At 40.6% G+C, this 17,277-nt stretch overlaps 1 long non-coding RNA gene across 1 annotated transcript; it reads left to right on the forward strand.

Annotated features, from left to right (window-relative positions):
* The first annotated feature begins 511 nt into the window (after positions 1-511).
* LOC134610605 (uncharacterized) lies at positions 512-16,909 on the forward strand. The gene is made up of 4 exons (XR_010090862.1): positions 512-834; positions 2,473-2,535; positions 9,039-9,116; positions 15,158-16,909. It is a non-coding gene; the product is annotated as an uncharacterized LOC134610605 (long non-coding RNA).
* Positions 16,910-17,277: the final 368 nt, after the last annotated feature.

A 17,277-nucleotide genomic window follows, 5' to 3' on the forward strand; every position in this document is an offset into this window, starting at 1 on the left:
CTCCCAGTTTCAGACATGCACAAAAAAGGAGCTCGTCTAGCGCTGTCTCTGTCCTCATTGCCTTAAACGACCTCTGTTGCAGGTCTGATTACTGTATGCCCCCCCTCCCCTGGCTACCAGCCACTTCTGTGCAGTATCTTGGACTAGGTTCATGGCTGGCAAAGCTCAGCCAATCTGCTCTCTCTGTGTCAGTACAAGGCAGAGAGGGGGAGGGGGCCATGGTGTGCAGCCTCCATGTTAATTGATAGCTCTGGGGTCCAATCCCTGAATGTGCAGAGCTGGGGAGGCTGGGCTGCGCCTGCAGAATGGAAGCAGCAGAGATCATGCCAGGACTGGGCTATGCATTGCTGGGGGGCTCCTGCTGCACCCCACCAGCAGCAATCAGGAGGCAGTGCATGAGAGGGGGGGGGGAGGCTGCACCCCTAGAAAGGCAGGGAGGAGCTGCAGGACGTGGCCATGCCTGGGATTGGCTGGGAGGCTCTGGCTCCCAGACACTGGGGGTACTTTGAGTTGCAGATTATTGCAGACTAAGCAGTCTGGCTCTGCAGCAACACAAGGAGAAGGCTCTGGGAAAGGAGCCAGAGTCCATGAGAAATTAGCTCATTGATTCAGAATCTACATCACAGGCACAGCCCTGCCTTGGACAGAGGGGAGGGCACACATACTTTCTTACACCCTTCTTTTAGGGGCTGCACCTCTTCCTAGAAGTCCAGTCACTTCTCTCCAGGAGAAGAACCCTTTGCACAGAATGCCCCCCTCAAAGCCACCCTTCTGCTAACTATGTAGAACTAAAGGACCGAGAGAGTGGAGGAGCAGAGAGCAGGGCTACTGCCTGTAAGTATAAATCAAGCCCCTTCCTCCCCTGAACACTTTGCCTTTTGTCCTGGTTTCCCCCCCAATATGTCCCTCAGGCTGGACTCTGCTGCATTGCATGCGGACAGGAAAATGGCTTGGCTTGGCTTGATACAAGTTGCAGAATAGTATGACATCATTCCACAGACCCACCAGCCTACACTGCTCACATATATTGCTTTCCGAAGGGGGGGTTCTGCAATATTTCATATTTTTTAATTTAATCATTTTATTCATTTTGTATACATCTAAAAATGTATCTACATGCAGATGTACCTGATCATATTTGCAGAATACTGTTATGGGTTTTTTTATATTTCTAATTGTGTAAATATGTATTGATAATGTCTGCAATATATCCATAGATCTATGAGGATTCTTTTAAAAAGATAATATAGTATGTGTTTATATATATATATATATAATGTGTGTGTGTGTGTGTGTGTGTTGCTATTTATATGTAAATATATGTACATAATTTGCATTTACATAGCCATTTGCATATATATTTATAGATATTCATAGATGTGTTGCTTAAATTTGTTTAATATTACTAATTAGATATTTTATTTTGAAAATAGATTATTTTAAATATAAGTCCTGCTGTTAGGAATGCTCAGTCAGACATTAATTTAGCTAAATATTTACAATGAAGGGTGAACTTCTAATTTTATATCAAATTCTGAATTTACAGTGAGCCAGTTTTCATGACTAACATTGTAAAATGCTTTGTGAATCCAGTTAATGTATGGCTGCTGTCAGTTGTCCCTGGGTTAATACAGATTATGCCACATTCACACCTTGTCCATGTTTGATGGGTGTCATTGTTTCATGTGGGTTCCATGGTGAAAAGTTGGCTCAATAAATTAGGTTGCCTTTCTTGGCACAGATGGTCCATCTCTAGAAAGGTTATGTAATATACCCTGACATTTCCAAAAATATCCCAGTGTCAAAAATGGAGTGAAAATGGGTCTATGGTCCAGCAGGGCTGCCTGCAGCTCTACAGATGTCTCTGTCTGTGGGGTATTGGAGTGGGCTAATCTCAATGGCTGTGGGGGTGGAGTGGGCATTATTTTGTACTGTCTTGGTGTCTCATTGTGTGAATCACTGGAGGTGCACTTCAGAGTTGTGATGACAGCTAATAATCGACTTAAGTAGTTGCCAGGAGTGTTTTTTAAAAAAATAATTAAATAAAAATATATATTTACACAATTTCCTCCTCTTGGTTTTAAATTTATGTATTAACACTTCGGATGCCAGTAGAGTGGGCATTGCTTTGCATGTATCCTTACCAGTGCTTCATTTCATGGGAATTACCTATACAAATATAATGTCACTCTCCTGTTCGTTCTGTGTTTAACCCTTTAAGAGGCAAAAATGTGCCGAATGCATTGATTTGCAACGTGTTGGGCTCACCTCTGACACTCAAAGGGTTAAAAGAGGTGCCAGTCGGTAGCCTGGGTAATAAAACTTTGTGCATAGAATTCAACTGGCTAACCTCATAATGTGGCATTTTAATAATTCAGCTGTAGATGATTATATTTTCTTTTAATGTATTTATATTTTTAAGAAATATAGTTTGCTTGTAATTATCTTCATATTTTTTTTTATTTTTTTCAGACTGTTCTACTTGTGCCGATGGCTACCATGCAGTCCCATGGCTGCTGGCAGATTATTAAAATGGTAAGAAATAAAGGTGATTATTAGAATTTATTCTAACATCAGGCTTGGTTGGTTCTGAAACCGCTCAAATTTCTCCCAGTGAATAGCCTCTTCTATTAATTCCAGACAGCTTGCAGTCTACAGCTCCTCCTCTTTCAGATTCTGAATTGTAATATTCCCAGGCACCCTACAGGGGACAATAGCTGTCCTCAAATTTCTAGAACTCTGGATACATTGTTTCATTAATGCCAAGGCATGTATGTTCTCTTCATAAATACATACCTCCCAAGTGTCCCTTTTTAGGAAGAACAGTCCCTGTTTCTGATCCAAAATGGCCATATTTTACTCTGGTGTTCCTCTTGGGCAATCTAAAATATTGGTGGGCATTTTAGGAATGTAGAATTAGTTTGTAATCTTTTAGACAACAGGTCAATGAGAGATGTTCTACTCCCCAATACCAGACGTGTGTCTTCATAAGAAAATGATTATACTTCCACTGGCCATTCATTCATGTTAACATGCAGCTGTTCTCTTTATTTTACTGATATTAGCACATTACGATTAGAGACAGATACATTAACCCATAGTATAGATATACATTTGGTTGCCTTGGGGACTGACCATTGATTGGAACTCAAATGATTTTTAATTGTTACTGTCATATAGAACACACTGTAATTTTCCCATTAGTTATTGATGTTAATAATTCTGTGCTCGCTCATGAAGAGGCTGGTCAATGCCCCCCATCCCTACATACCTGAGTAGTGGTGTTCAGGTCAGTGAATGGATCAACAGCCACTGTGTCTGCCCTCATGTCCCACTCCATTAAAATGTATTTCAATATATATCGGTGATGGAGCTCCCGTTACCCGGCTGAGTACTTCCGCCAAGTCAGCTTCCTCGCTGCCACCAGGGGACTCTGGAGCACTTCAGACACAGTCGCCGAAGCTTGACTGGGGTCTCTGAGGACCTCATCCACCGAACAAGGATGCAGCCCTCTACTTCCAGGCAGATATCGGCCCCTCTGCCTTTGTCTCTTCTGTTCCTCTCCCAGGCAGGTATCAACACCACGGCCTACACTGTCTCCAACTACTGCCTTTTATAAAAGACACTCTTGACTCTCAGGTCTAGTTCTTTCTTAACTCGTCCCAGGAATCAAGGACCAGTGCCGCCACCCAATAGGTCCGAAAACTCTGTTACTTGCATCCACGAACAATCCAAACAGAACACACAGTTCCCAATAATAACAAATAAAATATATGTATAAAGGGATGGGAAGACAATGACTAACAAATGTGTCCCCTGCCTGCAGAAACTATAATCTGCAAATCTATCTAAATATGCAAATTAAAGAGTTGTGCTATTCGACTTGCAACCAAGAGGTGGCGCTGCACAGGCTACACAGCCAAATCGACCTAGTTGGTATAGAGCAGTGCTCCCCAACCTTTTTATCGCCGCGGACCGGTAAACGTTTGATAATTTTTCCGTGGCCCGCTTGTTTTGATTTAATAAGACAAAAAAAAACCAAACAGTCACATATATTAAAAAAAACACGCAGACACATACATAGTCAGAAAATCACAAACACAGTCACATAAAGACATAGACTCAAAATTGTGTGTATGTGTGTGTGAGCGGTGCAGTGTGTATGTGAGGGTGGCAGTGTGTGTGAGAGTTGCAGTGTGTGTGTGGGGGGCAGTGTTTGTGGGGCAGTGTGTGTAGTGTGTGTATGGGGGAAATGTTTGTGGGGCAGTGTGTGCAGTGTGTGTATGGGGGCAATGTTTGTGGGGCAGTGTGTGTATGGGGGCAGTGTTTGTGGGGCAGTGTGTGTAGTGTGTGTATGGGGCAGTGTGTGTAGTGTGTGTATGGGGTAGTGTGTGTATGGGGCAGTGTGTGTATGGGGCAGTGTGTGTATGGGGCAATGTGTGTATGGGGCAATGTGTGTAGTGTGTTTATGGGGCAGTGTTTGTGGGGCAGTGTGTGCAGTCTGTGTATGGGGCAGTGTTTGTAGTGTGTGTATGGGGCAATGTGTGTAGTGTGTGTGTGGGGCAGTGTGTGTATGGGGACAGTGTTTGTGGGGCAGTGTGTGTAGTGTGTGTATGGGGCAGTGTTTGTGGGGCAGTGTGTGCATGGGGGCAGTGTTTGTGGGGCAGTGTGTGCATGGGGGCAGTGTTTGTGGGGCAGTGTGTGCATGGGGGCAGTGTTTGTGGGGCAATGTGTGTAGTGTGTATGGGGCAGTGTTTGTGGGGCAATGTGTGTAGTGTTTGTGGGGCAGTGTGTGTAGTGTGTGCATAGGGGCAGTGTTTGTGGGGCAGTGTGTGTAGTGTGTGCATGGGGGCAGTGTTTGTGGGGCAGTGTGTGCATGGGGGCAGTGTTTGTGGGGCAATGTGTGGTGTGTTTATGGGGCAGTGTTTGTGGGGCAATGTGTGTAGTGTGTATGGGGCATTGTTTGTGGGGCAATGTGTGTAGTGTTTGTGGGGCAGTGGGTGTAGTGTGTGCATGGGGGCAGTGTTTGTGGGGCAATGTGTGTAGTGTGTGTATGGGGCAGTGTTTGTAGTGTGTATGGGGCAGTGTTTGTGGGTCAGTGTGTGTAGTGTGTTTATGGGGCAATGTGTGTAGTGTGTGTGTGGGGGCAGTGTGTGTAGTGTGTTTATGGGGCAGTGTGTGTATGGGGGGTAAGGAGGCTTTTTTAAAATTTATTTAATTAAAATTAAGATATTCATGTCCCCCCTCCCTTCTTACCTTTACTGGGAGGAGGGGGACATTTCTTAGTCCCTGGTGGTCCGGTGGGGATTCCCTGGTGGTCCGGTGGTGGTGAGGTGAACTCTAGCCCAGTTACAGGGCTAGAGTTCACTCTCGCGAGATTTGGAGCGTTGCCGTGGTTACCGCGGCAACGCTCCAAATCTCGCGAGAGGAGGACCCGGAGGAGCTGCAGGTAAGAGCTTCCGGGTCCTCTCTCACTCCCCTGCCGGCTGTCAGCACAGTGCCTGCAGACTGGGGAGGGAGATCTCTGATCTCCCCTCCGGTCCGCAGGCACATTGCAGGGCTGGCACTTGGGCAATGCCAGCCCTGCATTAGCCGGCAGGCTCGCACACCCCACACCCCTGGGCGGCCCGGTACCGTTTGATCCACGGACCGGTACCGGTCCGCGGCCCGGGGGTTGGGGAACACTGGTATAGAGCACCAACAGGATAGGGAGGCCCACAAAACATTTAACAAATAATAATACGCAAGCTGCACCTATAATGGGCAGAAGGTGACTTAAAGATAAGAGTCAGCCAGGAACTTACATGCTCTTATGCTCCACGTGATGGTGACTACCGTCACATATCTCTCCCCCCAAGGATAGACTAACCAGGTACCATAACTCCAATCGGTTTGTGCCTAAGTTATTCTGGTAAACAGCCCCCAAATGTCTGTCCAATCTTGAAGACTCCTGGAAGAAGTTCCACTGCATAACTCTGTTGTGTTAGGGAGGGAAGTGACTGCCTTCTAGCTACCTCCACCTCCTTTCACAGTGTTTCAGTCCGCCACTGGGGTGGGAGGCTAACCCTTCCCGGTAGCTTAACCTGCCTTTGTATTGTTATCTGCTGCTGGAGAGAGAGGCAGACAACCTCCTCTCCCTGGGTTGCAATCTGCCGCTTGGGAGGTAGGCTGATTACCTCCTCTCCCTGAATGCTCTCATTCCTCTGGGGAGGTAGATCTACTACCTATAGACGTGTGTGTGTGTGTGTATATATATATAGACCATAAAATTTCCCTGCACTTCAAACCATCTCTCCCTCAACTTAAACTTCTGGTTTACTTGCGATTGACCCCTCTCTCCGCAACTAATATCCCCATGTTTTACTAGCGATTTAAGGCTTGAACTGTGCCATGCTTACATTCCCATAAACTTTTTTTCCCCTCTCCTTCTGACCTACACACATACAGAGACTCGGTAACGCATAACACACACACAGAGATTCAGTAACACATAAAACACACAGATAAGGGCCTGCAATCATAGACACACAGTGAGACCCGTCCAAACACTGCACATAGCCACACAGAGGTATACATTCACAGATAAACAGACAAGACAACAGTATATTCTCATAGTTGTACAGATACACATATCATACAGACATGCGCAGATACAACAGACCAGCAAAGCATTTAGACAGATATGTCATATAAAGACACACATTAAAGTGGATCTGTCATTTTTGTGACTTGTTTAGTTGGAGTCCGGTGGCCGCTGGTGCAGTGGAAGGTAGGTTTATTTACCTGAAGCTGTCCCTAGTGGCTACTGCTATATTGTGCCTGGACATCTGCTTCGGCACATGGTGCTTCATTTGTCACTGCTGTACTCTTCCTCAAATAGCAACACTGAGTTCTATGGAGTCTCAATAGATCCCATCTCATGAGACCATACCTGAACCCGACAGCCGCCACTTCCCCCTTCCTTTCTTAGCACTCTTTTCTGCCCCTCTTTTTATTATTCCGAATGTGGCTAGGATATGATGACATCACATTCTGTGCGCACTGCTTGAAGGGCCCCCAAACCGCCTGGGTCCCGGTAGTTCCACCCCTACATCTCAGAGTCTGATGCCAGTAAAAGATGTGATAAAGAAAATATCACGGCTGTAGGTATTGCGCCTGTCTATTATTTCAAGAATAAAAAAATGGCACAATCTAACTGCTTACGCCAGTAAAGTTACCTAATAAATTAATATTAAAATATATCCTGCATTCGAAAACCCTTGCATCATTCAGGATGTAACAACAAAAAATAAAAAGAACACATGCTTAAAGGGATACCGCAAGCACCATCACGCAAAAGCTTGCTGTAGTTACTGAGCATGTGAGGGCCTCCATTCTTCGGTCAAACTGTTTTTATGATTCTACTGCAGTTTGTAATTTAATCGGTGGCCTTTATTGTAGTAGAAATAAACGGGATGCAACATGGTGTCTAGTTATTATAAACTATTTCTTTGTAGATAGGCATACTTTAAAATACAACCATCAGTCACAATAGATGCACCATGTGTACCATGTTTTCTTTTTCATTGCGTTTTGTCTATCTACGTCCGTGATAGAACAGGTTTAACTTATCAAGCAAGTTGTATCGCAAAAGATCTTACATATTCAAATCTCAATGCTTGCATTACTTAATTTCCGACATAGACAACATGCTATCTGGTACAATATCAAATGTAAATTCAACACCAGTCTACAATAAAGAAAGACTTAACCAAAACAAAAAAAATAATAAAAACAGGACAATACGAAAGGGCCCACAATGAGACTAGAGGTGACACTGCCCAGAAAGACGCCCATCCCACTAACCCCCAACTCCTCCCGAGGGGGTTTCACATTTTGAAAACTAATTTAGCTGTTTAGCAGATAACTCTCATATTTGGTATTTTAATGTGGGATTGCCGTGTTTAAGGACAACAAATAAGGGAGCCATCTGCTAAACAGAGACCTAATTTATTATTCATAAATATGGAAATCCCACAGGACGGTACCAATTGGGGTATTAAATTAGTGTGCTATCTACTAAACACACACACATATATATACACACACACACACACACACACACACACACACACACACACAATTACAGACATTCACATGCAATCATGCACACACACATTATTTATTAAGAGATCGACGCCGCGTCCTTTCCTTTCCCTGGGGGGACTCTAGAGGAACCCCTCCCTACTGGTCAGTGGTTGGCGCAGAGATCACAGTGCACAGCTCCGATGTGCACTGTCTAATGATGCCAATTATGAGATGATGTCATATCCTGACTGCTGGCTCACTGCAGGGTGCGCAAGGGAACTGGCAGGAAGAGCACAGTAAGTAAAGGGCTCCCTGCCTCTCTCCCCACCACTAACCCTCCAGGTAGAGTCCCCTCTACCCCTCCAGACTGGACTCCAAGAGATTTGGGCAGAGTATGCACCTGCCCTGTGTGTAGGTAGGTGCTTTCTCTGCCCAGTTTAGTAATCTGCTCTGGAGGGGAGGCCAACAGGGGGCAATCCCCCCCCCTCATCCTCCTCTAGCCAATGTTATGGTGCTTAGAATGTCCCTTTAAGTTTACAATAAGACAGCAGATGCCCAGAGAGAGAGAACATACAATAGAGCAACTTTTGCTGCAGAAGAAACCAACAATAATAATAGCGTCTGCAATTATATAAAAAGAAAGTAACATCTGCAGCTACTTCCTCAAAGCTAAAGCCCAGCTTTTGAACCATTGATTTTACTTGAAAACTAAGACAGGCATGCTGCTAACACATTGGATGAATGAAATGTAGGCCTCACAGGCTTCCTTTGTGTCTCTGTAAAGGACTTGCTTGTCTCAAAACTTTACTGTCTCTTGAACCTGTCCGACTGTTTATCTTCATTCATGGTGATAGTGCGACCACACGCTGTTGCACACTCTGAGAAATTATGTAATTAAAAAAGGTAATAAACTAGTGTTTCCAATGGCCTTTCACATTGGACATTATTTTCTGAATTGTTTCTCTGTTTAGGACTACAGACCAAGTTTAACAATCTGCTGCAACCGGGATCCATTCGAAACCAAGTTGAAAGATGGGAGATATCCAGAGGTATGTTATTGTTCCAGAGGTGTGTGTGTGTGTATAACCACCTACAAAATTATCCAGATAAACTCTTATGAATTCATATGAATTGCTCTTAAAGTTGCTCTAAAGTCTCAGATCCCAAACTATTTCTGACACATTAGTGTATGTATTTTAACTTTTATTTATAGTCCATTAATGATTGCCAAGTTTAATGGGTGCCAGGAACATATTATATAATTGGAATCTCTGCACAAGTCCTGAAAATGACTGCTTTCCCCCTCCTTCCAAACAGTGACGGAAACTTGAAAGATCATACGATTACTACAGTCAGGGAGCGGAGACGAGAGAATGGTAGCTCTCGGACGGAGATTACTATAAATCCTTTAAATACCTTCTTCATTTTTTTCAATATATCTTTTAACTGTATGTGTGCATTGTTCTGAAATGCAGACATTCTTTTTACATGCAGTCACTATTTCCAGCAAGTTGTACTTGGGTCCTTTTTCATTTATCTATATTTGTCACATCCATTGTAATATATATACCTTTTTATACTAATATAGTAGGTCTTGAGTAAAATATTACACACTAAAGGACACTATACCGACTATTTTTTTCTGTTTGGCTAATAGCAGTCTGTACAATGTTTTGTAAATATTTTTTCAGACACAAATTGCTTGCTAGTGAAAGGGTTACGGAAGAAGCCAGTCTAGGCCAGGGATCACAATTTCTGTCCCTACAGATTTTGCAGAGCAACTCCCATGATTATCTGGGATTATCTGGCTATCTGTTCCATTTACAGAATTCTTTGAGACTCCTGGTCCAGACCCCATAAGCATTACAGAGTGTTATATCGCTTATGGTGCCAGGAGTCACATTCACCATCCAATGGTTAGTAGTCAAACCATTTTCAAATATTTTAAATTTACCTTGGGCACCTGTGGTTTGGTCTTCTTCTCAAACATGCCTAAAACGGACGTTCCTTTATGAATTTCATCCCTATTTGGGAGCATTGTGTGCTCCTACAATGCACTGGGGTACTGGGAAAACTGGATCATAGGACAGTTTGGCTAAACCAAATTGCGCACCATTTTACACCTTCTGGTTTATTCCACGTTGGCCAAATGACACAGGGACCCTGCGAAGATTTGGTGGAGCTGTTAGTGTCGCAACAATTTACTTGTGGTGGGCATGGCGTCTAGAGCATTCCTTTAATTTTTGTATTGAATCAATCATTAAAAGGGACTGAAACTAGATTCCAGTTCCAAGGGTCCCCGGTAAGATTTCGGAGAGATTAATTGTGATGAGTAGCAAAGGTTGACGAAAACTTCAACGGACCAGTCTCATCCTATCGCAGACACCCATTGCTGCTATAAATTCGTATGGTTAAGGTGGATTGCAAACTCTACATGCACTATACTACCTGATGAAATGGTTAGTGTCCCTTTAATTACTGTGAAATGTATCCTGTCCCTGAGATGCTCACAAACTGTTTAGCCTAAACATGTAATTTTCACACATACATGCACACACATAAAAACATTTTGGGTCTCGTCAGCATGGAACTGATTCTGGTCTGGGAGTTGAAGTCTCTCTGAGAGTGTGTAGGTAGAAGCCAACATGTATCTGGTGAGGCCAGCCATGATCAGACAGTGCAGATAGAACAATGACTTATCCTTTTGGATTATAGCTCATGCTTTGATTTAAAAAACAACAACCTGTTTTTAACCCCTTAAGGACACATGACATGTGTGACATGTCATGATTCCCTTTTATTCCAGAAGTTTGGTCCTTAAGGACTTAAAGCCATGTCCATTGTGTTCCCGGAGAACACTTAACACTTCTAGGATGAAGTTTAGAAGACAATGTCTCTCTTTGGTCATTTGCATGTTTAGCGAGGAACCTGGGATTTCCCATTTTTTAAAATTTATTGATAACATTAGCTGTTGGGTGTAGACTAGATGTTAAGCTGACGAGGCAGATAATTTCTATGTCTCGCTGGTGACTCACTTGATACCATTTGTTTACATGTACATATGATGGCCAGATGCCCAGGTTAGCTTGGAACAATAGTGGGGATGCATTGGGAAAATATTTTCGTGACTCAGTGGAACAGTTCCTGCTGACCTCCACATACTGATCAGCTGTGAGAAGATGATCCCATGTGGTTCTTGAGTTTAACTGCTTTATTATTTAGACATCTGTGTCCCTTTAACAGGGCTTCTAAACTATATTTCAGCAAGGTTCCAATAATTCGTTTAGTTTAACGTTTTTTTTTTCCTAGAGTCTGGTTAGAAGATGACTCATTTTGGCTTCCAATTATTTTGGCCGATAATCTGGCAAATAAGTAATTCAAAAAATGACTAAACAAAGCAGAATGTTTCATTTTCTTTCCATTAGCGGTCTGAGCGGTTTTGTTAACCAGCCTGTGTTATTGTATGTTGTTAAAAGCAAATAACAGGGAATTTACATTTCTCACTAGTTTTAGGCGATAATCATGTGGGTTTACCTCCCTAATGTATAGTGGCTTTATCATCAGGAATTTTCTTTGTGTCATCATATAGCGCTTTAAATACAACACATGCCTTTTGTTAACAATTTATATTTCTATTACACTTTTTTACAATTCCTAGGTAAATTCCGGTGGGTACACAGAACTGCCTTGTGATGTCTAACAGAGAGACGCTTTGGGGACATTTATCAAAATCTCTTCATATTTATTAAATCGGTCTAAAAATAGTATAAATAGTATATCCCAAAACTCTGCCATCTTTGGGGAAAAAATGAAAGTCATTTTCAGAAAAAAACACCCCATTTAGAGTTACAGAAAAAAAAAAAAAGTAAAACATAAACTTTTCTAGCAGATGATTGGGACGTCATAGAAAAAAAAAAGTACATTTAGAAACGACTGTTGGGGTACAAAAAAAAGCAACAAACCCCAATAGATGTAATACATTGCTCAGAAAAAAAAAAAAAAAAAACTTGCTAAACTGTGTGTGAAATGCTTCTAACAGTCTGTTTTATTTTTGTATTTGAAGATTTAAGAAGAAAAAAAAGTTTTGTTTGTTTGTTGTTTTAAGTCGCCAACACCCTGTGGTCGTTGTCATTTTATCCACCCAGTGTAGGAATTCAATCCCGACACAGTTTAATGTTATTTATATTTCACACCCCACAAACAAACATTTCTTAAATATAGGGCATAAGTAAATATCATATTTAAAAAAACTGTACACTAATCAAGATTTTAAACACTTTAGTGCAACATTTTTTGTTTTTCACAAATCTCATGACTATTTTTATGTTTTACTGAAAATTCCTAATGGTTAAGAAATCCAATTTCATTTAATCATGTGGCTCCCTGTCAAATCCCTGAACACGTTCACAGCTGAGAGGAGCTGTCCAAAAAAATGCTTTGGGAACTTTACTCGGATTGCTCTGTGTGCCAGCAGTCAAAGCAGCCATTAACTAAACTGCGATTTGTGTAGTGTTAATACCTCCCAAGTGTCCCTATTTAGGAGGGACAGTCCGTATTTTAGGCTAGGGAGTTTCCATAGCAACCTCAGCGCATGCATTGTGGTTGCTATGGAAGGAGAGCACTGGGACTTCCTGTGGGAGGTCTTTTCTACTCTCCCTTGTCAGTCAATGCCTCACTGAGTCAATGACTGACAGGTGGGAGAAAAGCCTATTTTTAAATAGCTTTTTCTCCTAATCTATGTATATGCTAGCAAAACGCCTAACACAATGTTGGAATTTTATGTTCATTCTAATTTTTTGTTGCATAAATTGTTGTAGTCAAATACAATTACGCAGAACAGCCCCTCCCCTGGCCACACAGACAACAACACGCCTAAACTAACGTGTCCCTCTTTGTCCATTTGAAATGTTAGGAGGTATGACAAGTTGATTACTGTCTTCTAAAATGCTGGGCAAATTAGCTGAGTTGGTAAAAATCTTCCTGGCAGCTCAATAGGAGAATTTGTTTCTAAGCCTGGTATTCATGCCAATGCAAGTTCCACAAATTACTGTTCAATGTGTCGATGTTATGCTTCCTGCCACATCCCAGCACATCAATAGCGGAGACAGCTCTGTTGATTTAAAAAGTCCCAAATAAAATAAATATTGGCCTGCTTCAAATTTCAGCTTATAAAAACTTTTCGATGAAACATGAAGCATTAGAAGTTTGGTAAAGTCACTCTGCATATACCAAACAAAAAAATAAATTTGCTAATGAAGTGGCCGAGTGCATGGGGCTGTAGCTTTAGAGATGTAGCTTTAAAGGAATACTTCAAGCACCATAACCACTGGAGCATGCTGTAGTGCCCCTCTGATGTAAGTGGTCAAACCGTTTTACCTGGGATCCAAAAGATAGAGAGCTGGTGCAGGGATTAGTTCAGCCAATGTGCTTTCAATACAATGCTTGACAAAGACCGTGTAGGTCGAAACGTTGCGATGGAGTGGGTTCAATAAAATTGCCTGATTTGTACCTTGGAGTGCCTCAACTTTCATTCTATTTTGTTATTCAGCATTTTGGTCTCTGGTAATGAGACTGTCTGAGTTGCACCCAGCTACATACTGCTTAAAGGGATAGAGTGCAGTTCCACACCCTACCATAACTACTTTTCAATACAATGCTTGGCCTAGCTCAAGAGCGCATTTAGTGATTATGGTGCCTGGAGCTTTCTTTTCAATCCTAGCGCATCAGACATTGATGCACTGAGTACCATTAAGTTGGATAGTAGATAACTATGAAAACAATATGCCATTGCATGTACCGTTATGCTAGGTAAATGGATAGGACTGTGATGTTATTTGTATTTACATGTGGGGTATATTAATCTCCTTTTGTGTTTAATGGGCCAATGTTTGTTTGGTAAGCGGTTCACTTAAGGATCCTGTCTTTTATTGAGTCATTTCCAGGGCAAGTGAGGACAGCGTACTCTTTATTCAAATCGAACAAAAATCAATTGCGCAATTCCTGGCCAGCAACCAGACCGAGCCCTGTACAAAATGGAATGTTAAAACCATCACCTTGCAACATAAACAAACACACAATACCTTTCTTAATTTTCACAATACAACACTTTGGAAAAAAATCTGTAAAAATGGTATATATCTTCTTTTATATAACCTGTGACACAGTGTATAATGGTTTACATACCTTGACAGAATGTAACATATGTGACCGTTTTTATATAAAGGTTTACATATATTCACTGATTATAATCAGTGACGGAGTATAAAAGGACTTGCATTTCAGAATGTAATACATATTATATTACATACCTCGACATAGTATAATACATGTGGCAGTGTGTATAACAATTTACATACGGTACATTGCGTGAATTTAATATTCGTGGTAGTGTATTTTCTACGTTATATTATTTTGCTTTTTTATTAATGTGTTTTCCTTCCCCAATGTCTCATTTTGTTTTAAGCTATGACTTTCTTTTATCACTGAAAATAAAATGTCACATGTAATATAGCCTCATTGTGTATTCTTTAGTTATGAATACCTATAAATGAATGAATCTTTTCATTGAATCTTATGACTTATCCCTGCTGTGTAGCACTCTTTGGTATCTGTTCAGAGCATGTACAACTGTACAACTGGAGGGTTTAATACTGTTTCAGAGTGTATTTTTTGGGGGGGGGTATTTCTGACCACAACTAGGTCTTGAGCTCTGAATGGTCTTTTTTGGTCAAAAAAGATAAGCTTCATGTTATTCATCACAAAAATAATACACACTGAGGCTCTAATACATGTAATCGTTTATCTTAAATAATATTACAATTATGACAGTTTTCCTTTAAGCATCGGGACCTCGACGTGTTGCAAGTAACAAACGCAGTCTTTGGTTTTTTTTTTCTGATACTGGAAATATCCCCCTAATGATATTTTATGTTGGGGAATCTTTTTTTCCATTGTACATTTATTTGGGCTATCCCTTCTTGCTTTCCGATGATTGCATTTTCATTTTCTTGTGATTTTATGCTTTATTTAGTGACGACTTTGTTAGTGGACGTGTGATTTAATAATGTTTGACTTTTTTTTATTCTTTCAGGGATATATTCCACTTTCTGCAGAAGTCAATCACAAGTAGAACAGTGAGGCTGGATCGTCCCTGACTCCAGGAAATGGCTGCAAACATCATTTTACATAAATTTAAATTACCTCTTCCTTTTTTTTAAATCATATATCTTCCATGTGTAGTGCATTTGGTTTCTGGTTCTTGAAACGGTCATGATGTCATATATTGGGAAATGTTGTTCCTCTGTAAATCATCAAGTGTAAGAATCTACGGGACTCTGAGCCTTGCTATAGACTAAGAATTATGATGGACAAAACGTACCATAAATCAGTTGTAACAGACCTGGTAAAGGAAATAGTTTCACACTGTGAAATCCACAAATACACCAAGCACAGGTGGGCCTTGTAGTCTGTATCTACCACAGCAATTTCTTCCATAACTCACACAATACAGTTAAAAAAAAAAATACTTAGACTTCGTTTATCTAGAAATACAGTATCCTCGCAGAGGCTAAGAGTCCCCCTGTTATATATTATTTTCACTTAGATGTAGCATAACTTAGTTTTAATTTTTTTTCATCCATTGTCTGTATATCTCTATATTTTATTCATGTACACTTTTAATGTATAGAAATAGTTGTTTGAAACACATTGTTTCCTTGTGGTGACAGAGAAGCTGCCACGGGACATGAGACACTGATGAATGGTGCTATTTTGGGATTTTTAAACATTGCCCCTTGGCAAGGTAGCTCTGATGGGAGTTATTTTTTATTTTGTTTTATTTTCATGTTCTGAGAAAGGTATTGGGTATTCTTCTGATTGTCGTTCTTTAGCTGGGACTGACTTTTCGTCTTTGTTGTAGCTTTTTTAATTCCGTCTTTTAGGATAAATAACTGCTAACAGAGCAAGTGAGAAAAAGTATTTTTTTTAAATTATTCTTTAAATTCCGGGTGGATTCACCAACAAGTAACCGTTGTAATGGGAGCAATCACAAAACTGTAATTTGCCTAAATATTTTATCTACGACCCATTTTTACATGAGAGAGGAAAAAAAAAAGCAATAAATGTTTAGTAACCTCGTTGAAATATTTTTTTCAATTTTTCTGTTTTAATTATTTTTTTTCAATTTTTGTTTAGATGGCACACTTTTAAATAAAGAGAGGGGCAGGTTTCTGAATGTCCTGTGGTTTGCGAAAGCGATTACTTTTAAGAGTGAGGCAGCTAGTAATATTAAAATTATATATTTTAATTTTTAAAGATGAGAAAAAAAAAAAAAAACATTACAAAATCATTTCAAAATCTTACACTTTTGTTCTTGCTCCCCGTGACAAAACAATTCGGTAACCTTCTCATGGAATGTTGTTGTGTTAGACATAATCTGGAAGCCCACCTTAATTTCTTTTTCCCTATGAATCTGTCTTTTGCTCTTCCTTCGCAGTCCAGATAATCTACTGAACTGTTTTCTTGCTTTTGACTGTTATATAAAAGTGCATGCTTTAACAGTTTTCTATTTTTTTTTCCATTTACCTTTTTTATTTTTTTTTTGTTTATTTTTTTTTAGTGTCATGTTGTACAATTAGAATATATGAGCTGAGCTGTAAATAGTAGAGCAATTAATCAATATTAAGCAGTTGTGGCATTTATGTATGGTCGCAGTTGTGTATCGATAAAAAGGCAAGCTTTTGTAATTAATGTGATCTCTAATGATGCACTACACGTACCCAATGTATTTGAACTATTTTAGTAGAATTTGGTCAATAAATATGCAAGCTCGAACGATATTAAAGGTTGTGGTTATTTGATACAATGTCATTTTAATAATTGCTGTATATTGAGTTACACCTGACACTGACTGTCTGGACCTGGTTATAGTTTCTTCGTATATTGAGTACACTGTTGGCCAAAAGGTTGGATATTAATCAAGTATACATAAGTAGAGAGCAACGTACAAATCACGTTGTGCCTAATTGCAGGTGGATAGTGTACTCGTGCAAAATGTATAAAGTCTGAATTTTCACTGAATGCTCTTGCTTGGTATAGAACATGGTCCTTCTTCTGTGGGTACGTGTAAAAAGCATAATAAAGAAACTAGTATACTATTCACCTGTAATTAGGCACAACCCGTCTTGTATGTTATTCTCTGTTTCAGTTTTT

This window comes from Pelobates fuscus, chromosome 5 (assembly GCF_036172605.1).
Source record: "Pelobates fuscus isolate aPelFus1 chromosome 5, aPelFus1.pri, whole genome shotgun sequence".
NCBI lineage: Eukaryota > Metazoa > Chordata > Amphibia > Anura > Pelobatidae > Pelobates > Pelobates fuscus.